This window comes from Canis lupus, chromosome X (assembly GCF_003254725.2).
Source record: "Canis lupus dingo isolate Sandy chromosome X, ASM325472v2, whole genome shotgun sequence".
Classification (NCBI taxonomy): Eukaryota; Metazoa; Chordata; class Mammalia; order Carnivora; family Canidae; genus Canis; species Canis lupus.
The window spans coordinates 21,533,073-21,541,901 of NC_064281.1; positions in this window are offsets into that span (position 1 = coordinate 21,533,073).

Below are 8,829 nucleotides of genomic sequence, written 5' to 3' on the forward strand. Positions count from 1 at the left end.
GTGGTGAGGCTCAAGGACCTAGAGTGTTGGTGTGAGCCCAACGGTGATTCTCCATGCTATGAGTTCCTGTGGGGTCCAGGAGACGACGTTGAACCCAGCAAGAAAAAAAACACCTGGTATTTTTTGGCCAGAGTCAATGTCACCATCCTCAGCGCATTCCCATCCCATTATGCAAAGGCTCTGAGAGATGAGAAAGAGAGACTGTGGGACAGATGCAGCCAGGTTTAGCACCAAGACCAGCACGCAGTCCTGACCCATTACCAGTAATTACTCCCGCATCAAGTAAAGTCTGAGGGAGATTCTTCATCTTTCCCCTGAAGAATGCAGTTAGTGTTTTAAGCAGTGGAGGACCAAGGTGGGATTGGAAGAAACACAGTGCATGTTTTCTTTGTGTTCCTATTCTACCAAATTTTTGGTTCATTTTACTTTTAGTACTTTTTGTAAAACTAAAAGATCTGTATCTAGAATTTCTTGGATTAGTCAAGATTGTGGGAGAAATTAAGTAATAATAAAATAAACGATCTGCTATGTCTCTTTCTCCTCAACTATTAACTGAGCATCTCTTCTTCAGAAGGTCTCATGCTAGTACCAGGGATGGTAAGAAAAAGACGACCAGGCCACGGTCCCGTAGAGTTTTAGTCTAGAGGCTGCTGCCATGTAAGGAAGACACTGAACTCCACTCTATAACCCACATAAATGACAAATTAGGGATCTCTGGGTGGCGCAGCAGTTTGGCGCCTGCCTTTGGCCCAGGGCGCGATCCTGGAGACCCGGGATCGAATCCCACGTTGGGCTTCCGGTGCATGGAGCCTGCTTCTCTCTCTGCCTGTGTCTCTGCCTCTCTCTCTCTCTCTCTGTGTGACTATCATAAATAAATAAAAATTTAAAAAAACAAAAAAAATAAATGACAAATTAAAGGAAGGGGTAAGGGAGAGAGGAGGTTCCCTATGGGAACAGCCACGAGCAAATGCTCTGAAGTCAGGCACACTTTGGAGCTTTGCGACACTGCAGCTACTGTAGAGGAGGTCATTTTAAGTAATGCAGGATAGCAGACTCGAAGTTGTGAGAATTGTGAGCAAGGATCTGACCCTGACATGTTGGGTCTCAGAGATGACAGACTTAAGACTAGAATGAAAAATTTCCCTTAATAGTTATTTTGGGAGGCAGATAAACCAGAGAGCACCTCCACCTGGGGCAGAAAGAGAAGGGCTCCTGTACTCTGGGCCCAGTGCATGTGGACACAGCGCACAAATTACGTGTCTTATGGATATGATCTCCAGGAAAATCCTCATAAACAAAGGTGACACTCCTCTGAAGCGAGGTGTCACTTCACTGTCTTCACACTGGGCTGGAAGGGCCAGAAACCATTCCATTAAAGGGGCATTCTATTAATTAAATCATTTTGAGTCTCATCTGGCAAACTCTAAACGAAGGCTAGATTTTTGGTGGTGGTGAGATGAGTAAAAATAGGGGTGGTTTGGAGGTAAAGACATCTGGGAGGGAAACTGTTGGTCCTGGACACAAATTCTAGGACCTCTGAATTACATTTAGTTGGGGGAGATTCTTCAACACTCAAATAATGTTTTCAAATGGGGAAAATTTACATAGTTTTGCTGGCTTAACACTATTTCATTCCTTCCAAAAAGTACTGCATATCTTGTGACATCTCATAAAATTAAAAAAATATCCCAAAGGAGTTGGTGTTATTGTCTCGGGTCATAATTATCATAGCAATAAATGCCATTCTTTAAAGATCACTGTTTCAGGGTGACTGGGTGGCTCAGTTAGTTAAGCGTCTGCCTTCAGCTCAGGTCATGATCCCAGGGTCCTGGGATTGAGCCCCCTGTGGAGCTCCACACCCATTGGGGAGTCTGCTTCTCCCTCTCCACTCCCCGGCTTGTTCTCTCCCTCCCTCTCTCTCTCTCTCTCTCAAATAAATAAAATCTTAAAAAAAAAAAAAAAAAAAAAGAGGGCAGCCTGGGTGGCTCAGCAGTTTAGCGCCGCCTTCAGCCCAGGGCGTGATCCTGGAGACCCAGGATCGAGTCCCACGTCAGGCTCCCTGCATGGAGCCTGCTTCTCCCTCTGTCTGTGTCTCTGCCTCTCTTTCTCTCTGTGTCTCTCATGATTAAATAAATAAAATCTTTTAAAAAATAATAAAGATCACAGTTTCAGGTGCCTTGCAAACATCATATCTATTCCAACAGTCCTACCAGATAGGACACATCAGTCTCACTTCGCGGATGACGAACTTGAAATTTTCTCAAGTTCACTTGGCTTGTAAGTGACAGAGCTGGGACTAGAGCCCTGGTCTGCATTTGTCTAGAGGCCACGCTGTGCCATTCCTCCCGGCTGAAGACACACATAATGTCTTAAGTTACTTTTCTTCCACCACTGCAAAACAGATCTCAAGCGATAAGAAAGAGGAACTTGTAGCCAAAATGTTAAAAGCAGGCATAAAGGAGCGTGGTTAATATCAGAAGAAACCACAATTTGGGGATTGTCTATGGGCCGCATTTACCTAAGATCCACCTACCACTAGCTCTATGGATCCTGGAGAGCAGACTCTGCCCTGATTCCCAACACGTGTCCAGGTCCAGTGCTTTCCTGCATGACGGCATCCTTGCCCTGGGCCTTCTCTGGTGTGCCATCATGTCCAACTCTGGAATCTGTTAATGGTATGGGATTTGAGACTGGCCTCTGAACAAATACACTGATGAGTGACCTTAACTAAGTGGTCAATAACCAAAGCCTCCCTCACAATTTGGGGATGAAGAATGACCAGGGATTTCTTTTATTTATTTTTTTTTAAGATTTCATTTATTTATCCATGACAGACACAGAGAGATGGAGAGACACAGGCAGAGACACAGGCAGAGGGAGAAGCAGGCTCCATGCAGGGAGCCTGACGCAGGACTCGATCCCGGGTCTCCAGGACCATGCCCTGGGCTGAAGGCAGCGCTAAACCACTGGGCCCCTGGGGCTGCCCAACGACCAGGGATTTCACTAGGCAGCCAACACCTACTAAGGCTGAATTCCTCAGAACCCCAGAGAACTTAATGAGAGGAAAATGGTTTCTTGGAAGACATGCTATCTTTGAACAGCAAAGATCAGAACAGTTTACCATCTTCTGCTGCCTCTTCTCAGTACTTGCCCCAGAGGATTATCTTGGGTCTTCCTTGTGCCTAATAGCACTTGTAAAGCATCCTGTGAGTTTAGTCATACAGAAGGTGGCCCAGACTCATGAGCAAAGCTTTTGACCATGCTTCAATAGGAGAACTTTCTCATCCTATTGAGACTCTAGACTTTAAGAGGTGAGTGCAGAAAGGATGAGAATGTTCTTTTATATATTCCATGCCTATATTTAACATGTTTCATCTTTCCTCCTGAGTTATGAACAAATGGAACAGAGTAATAATGAATCTTGTGATGCTTCATCTTATCACTCTACCATGTTTCACTTCTAGATCAGTTTTGATCAATTAATTTTTGTCCACACTACTGGACATATTTTCTGCTTTGTGTGTCTCAGTGACTTTCAATTGGATGCTAAAGACTGTGAATTTTGCCTTGTTCACACTTACCCAGCTTAAGTGACCTCAACTATTTTTCAATACTTCTATCTTCTTGAGCTTTGTTCTGATACTCAACTAAGTTACCTGGAAACACTATGATCTTTTGGCTCTTGATTTTAAGCTCTGTTAGTGAGATCAGAAAGCAAAAATCTAGGGCAAATTTTGTATCAGTACAGACACAAAACCCTTCTGTGGACTCTCTGTGATGCTGAGCATGACAGGGTTTGACACTTTGACTAAAGGGAGTAAGAAGTATTCTGAGCCATGTATGGACTCCAAAATTTCATTTCTATAGCAATCTCTCCTCTCTGGTACTTTGTCCTGTGGACACTAGCCCCATGGATCTCCTTGGACCCTCAGCCTCATGTCCTCAACTCGAGAAAACCACCAGGTTTCAGCTGAACTACTCATGAGTTCATGTGAACTCAAGGCAGCAAGCTGGGGTTCACGTCGTTTCTTTTCTATCTCTTATGAGTACTGTCTTTCCATGCCTGATGTCCTATATATTGAAAATGGTTCTCATATGTATTTTTATCATTTGGTCTTTTATTTTTTTGCAGATGTTTCAGGCAAGTGGTTAAATCTGCTCTCTGTTATTCAATCTTTGCCAGAAGTAGTAGGATACTACAAATTTAAAACCCAAGTTACTATGGCATGCAAATGTCCCAAGGTGAAAGCTAACATTTCAAACACATTCAAATTATAACTAGGGGGACGCCTGGGTGGCTCAGTGGTTTAGCACCTGCCTTTGGCCCAGGGTGTGATCCTGGAGTCCCAGGATTGAGTCCCACATCAGGCTCCCTGCATGGAGCCTGCTTCTCCCTCTGCTTATGTCTCTGCCTCTCTCTCTCTCTCTCTCTCTCTGTCTCTCTCATGAATAAATAAATAAAATGTTTTTTAAAAATTATAACTAGGATCAGAAGACTGTGAAACATGCATACTAATATCTATGTTCATACGGGCATATTTACATGTAAGTAGGAGTGTATAAACCTGTAAACAAATTATAAGCAGAGTTCCTATCTTGATGGTGAAAATTACAGGATTTTAAAAATCTCACTTATGTTCAATACTTTCCAACATTGCCAAAACACATAGGAATTACATTTAAATTTTAAAATAATATAAATATCCAAAATGTGATTTAGAGACCAAAAATAAACATATATCCTCTAGATTTTTTTGGTCAATATTGATTAACCTCTTGCCTGATTCTATTCTCCATCTAATTTACTTACCCCTTTCATAACTAGGGAAGAAAATGAATCATCAGTAGTAGGATATGTATACTCAACCAACTTAAGAGCCTCCCTCCAGAGGAAGTATTTGAAGAGCAGAAATTATACTTATCTCTAAAACACAGTCACCCTGAGACGACTGTATCCTTCAATTACATGAAGGATTGTATGCAGGCAATGTAGGCAGCAATAAATGACACTAATTACTTTCAGTGTTGTAAATTTTAACTTTATATATTTGTTGGAAAAGCTCAGTATTAATAAACGGCATTAGTTAAAAATATGTTGTTTCCTCCTGGCTGCTATTAATTCTGAGTAGTGACTGAAGATGCACTTTTATTTTAATATTCTTGGATTTTCCTACAAACAATGCAAAGGAAATCAGCATTTTCTTTCATAGGCTAGTATTCTACAAGGTGTTCCTTAAGGTAACATGCGACAATATTTCACAACGTGTCAGTCAACAGAACCAGAATTCATGGCTTAACTATTCTTTCCTGTAAAAGTCGTTACCTTCCGAGTTAGCCACATCCCACATACTTACTTTCTGTGCTCAAAATTCCTCTTTATGGAAGTTTTCTATCATAAACTAAACTGCTAACAAAGTCATTAATGATTTCACTCCTACTAATAGAATTCTATATTTCTTTGTGCCTCAGACATTTTATCCTCACAGTATTATCATTGCATATTTTCTTTTTAAAAGGCAATATATTGTCCCTGCTCCAGTGAGCATTTTTATCTTTTTTTTTGTAAACCATGCTCTCTTTCAAAATTCATTAATCCCTTTCCTCAAACGTTTTTGATCCAAAGGTGATTCTGCATGCTTTCTATTATAGAAGGGATGCACATTATTAGTTTGCAGTGCAACTGTCTTACAGGAGTTTTATCTTTCCTTTTCAAAATAGAGGTTGACAGACTCCAAAAAGGACAAAAAGAAAAGAATAAACACCAGTATTTGTCCCAATATTGTTTTACGCCTCAACCAGTAGTTCAGCCTTGCAAATAAAACATGTTCCTTATTTTGACACTTTATCATCTTGCTTTTTGAATACGTCCTTGTTGAAGGTCTAAATGATTTGCTGGAGCTTATATATGTTTAAACAGTTATACAGTACTACTGGCTCTCCAAGCAGTTGTCATTATTTTGCTTTATCATGTATTGTGTCATTTTTGCCCTCTCTGCAAATCCTGTATTACATATTCCTTGCTGAACAGTTTCCTATAGCTGGTGTGCAAAACGATTGCTGCTCAACATTCCTTTTTTTTTTTTAATTTCTCAGACTGACATCAGATATTCAGCTTTTATGTCCCTGAACATCCATCTCTCAACAAGAAAATTCATGAACTCTTCTGCATTTTACTCTGATTTGAACTTCAAGGTTTGGCAACACTCATACCACCTAAAATTACACATTCCTCCAAATCCTCTCTATCCTGTATTTTTGAAAAATGTGTCTATACTTTTTTCATATCCTCCTGTACCTATTTCTCCCCTCTGTAATACTACTGAAGTCTCTCACTGATGTGGTTGCAGCCCATTAGTCCCAGAAACACTTTAAGGGGATTTACATAACAACATACAGTACAGTAATACACCTTTGCGAAACATGAATAATTAAAAAACAGGTAAGAAAATGAGAGTAGAAATAGTAACTAACTCAAGGAGGCAGTATGAAAAATGTTGGGAGTGTAGCCCTGTCCATGTGGGCCTATCCTTTCTAACAACCAACCCAAAAAAGAAATACAAATATAATAAGTAATTTATAATGTCCAAAAGATTAAAGCCAAAGGCAGTGTCTGGCAAATTGTAGTCTTTTACCTACTGTAAGAAGAGAGAGCACCAGAGAAAGAAAGAGCTTTATACAGAAGTAAATATATATAGAAATAATACACATAAATTAATAAATATATATCTATTTCCCTTCTCTTTTTAAACATCTGAGGAGGACACCCTGTAGGGGACACACTGCTCTTACCTCCTCCTTCCAGTGAATGTGGCCTGCAGCAGCCTCTCCCAGACACCAGGCTCAAGGCCCCTCTGGCTCCTTCAGTGGCCCAGAGGGACACCCGGACCGTGGACCTTTCCAGCCAGTCTCTCCCAATTTTCGTTTCTCCCGCTCTGCCAAGCTTTGGAGGAGGAGGAGGAGGCTTTCCTTGGCTTCTTCCTGTCTCCTCCTGCGTCCACCACCCCATTCTTCCTCCACCTGGGAGAGCTCTTCCTGACAACACGGCTCCTGATGGGACTGGATCCTTCCTGCCCTCCGGTTTCATCCATGTTTTCGGGATGAAATCTAACGGGACCGAGGCTAGCTTCCTTCTTTCTTCTTCTTGTCCAGGTGGAGGAATGGCAATCCCGGAAAAACGGTATGTGGCTGCGGAAAAAGTACACATCAGACCCCGTCTTGGTTATTGCAAGGACTCTGACTTTATGCATCTGATTGATCTGGAGCAGGCATCCCCACGGTCTTCACAGGATCTACTGTAAAATATAAATCATCTGTCCCCGTGGGAGATGCTATGCTGAAGGCAGAGCTGCCTGGAGGCACTAAGCGTGTGGCATCCGTGGCTGGTGAGTGCCAACACGGTGAGACTGCAGAGCCGCAAAAGGTGCAAGTGATAGTTCCTCTCCGTTGTTTTTGTTTCAGGTTGGTATATTCGCTCTTTAGCAGAACCATTCCCACCTCTTGTAAGTCAGAGGTTATTCCTTGCCTCTCTATGCTCACACACACAATTTCATCCTATCCCACTGTCTCTGTATTTCATTTTAATTTTTAAAAAATATTTTATATATTCATTCATGAGAGACACAGAGAGAGAGAGAGAGAGAGAGAGGCAGAGACTCAGGTAGAGGGAGAAGCAGGCTCCATGCAGGAAGCCTGATGTGGGACTCGATCCCGGGACTCCAGGATCATGCCCTGAGCCACCCAGGCATCCCTGCATTTCATTTTACATCACTGCCTCTATCAGAATCATATTCTAATCAGGTGGCCCGTTAGCTAGAAGGCACCTCCAAAATGCTGCCCTATGAGGGGAGAAGTGTACACTGGTAATTATACCATGAGTGGGAGCCTCCCTGTTCATTTTAAACTGTTTTGTCCTGTGTTCCTCTGATGGCCCCACCCCCACGGGGAGGCTCTGTGTTATCTGCTGGATCTCAAGCATAGACCCATTTTCCTCACCTTCAAGGGAAAGAAGTGCAGTCTCACAAACCCTGCACTCCACCTGCTGTGCCAGCACTGCCACCTGATGACCCTGCTGCTCTAGAGGCCAGCTTTGTGGAGCATTCTTTGGATTTTTCGAAGAGCTACAACTGGCATTGCCACGGAAGGTGTGGTACAGAGCGATAGAGGGAGATCCCCAGACCTGGCTGCAGGATGACAATGACACCATGCTGATTGTGTAAGGCCACATCCTGGAGGGCAGACTCTGTAAGGGAAGATGGACCCTGATCCTGATGGAGACCTGGGTGTTATCTTTGGGAAACCATCAGCTCCACTGCATACAAGTGGGGTCTTGCTTGGAGAGGGCCAGGGCAGTGAGGTGCACATCTCAGACCTTGGCTCCTGCAACTACAGTGCCTGCATGGCCTTCTACTGCCTGGTGTCCAAGGACTTCATGGAGGCCCCACCTGCCAGAGCAGCAGGATCCAGGGACAGCTAGGGTTTTTCTCCTCTCAGCAGGGCTATCAGCCCTGGGACCCTCAGGAAAGGGAAGGTGCTCTCTTGGTCCTCCTTGTGCCAGAAAGTCAAGTCCTTTTAGATTCTGAAAATAAATAATTTTAGACTCACATAGAACTTGTTAAAAATAGTACAGAGTTTTCATGTACCATTTTCCCAGCTTTAACCTAAGATAGCAGTTTAAATAGAAAACTACATTTATTAAAACTCAAAAACTAGGGGATCCCTGGGTGGCTCAGTGGTTTAGCGCCTGCCTTTGGCCCAGGCCGCGATCCTGGAGACCCGGGATCGAGTCCCACGTCGGGCTCCCTGCATGGAGCCTGCTTCTCCCTCCTCCTG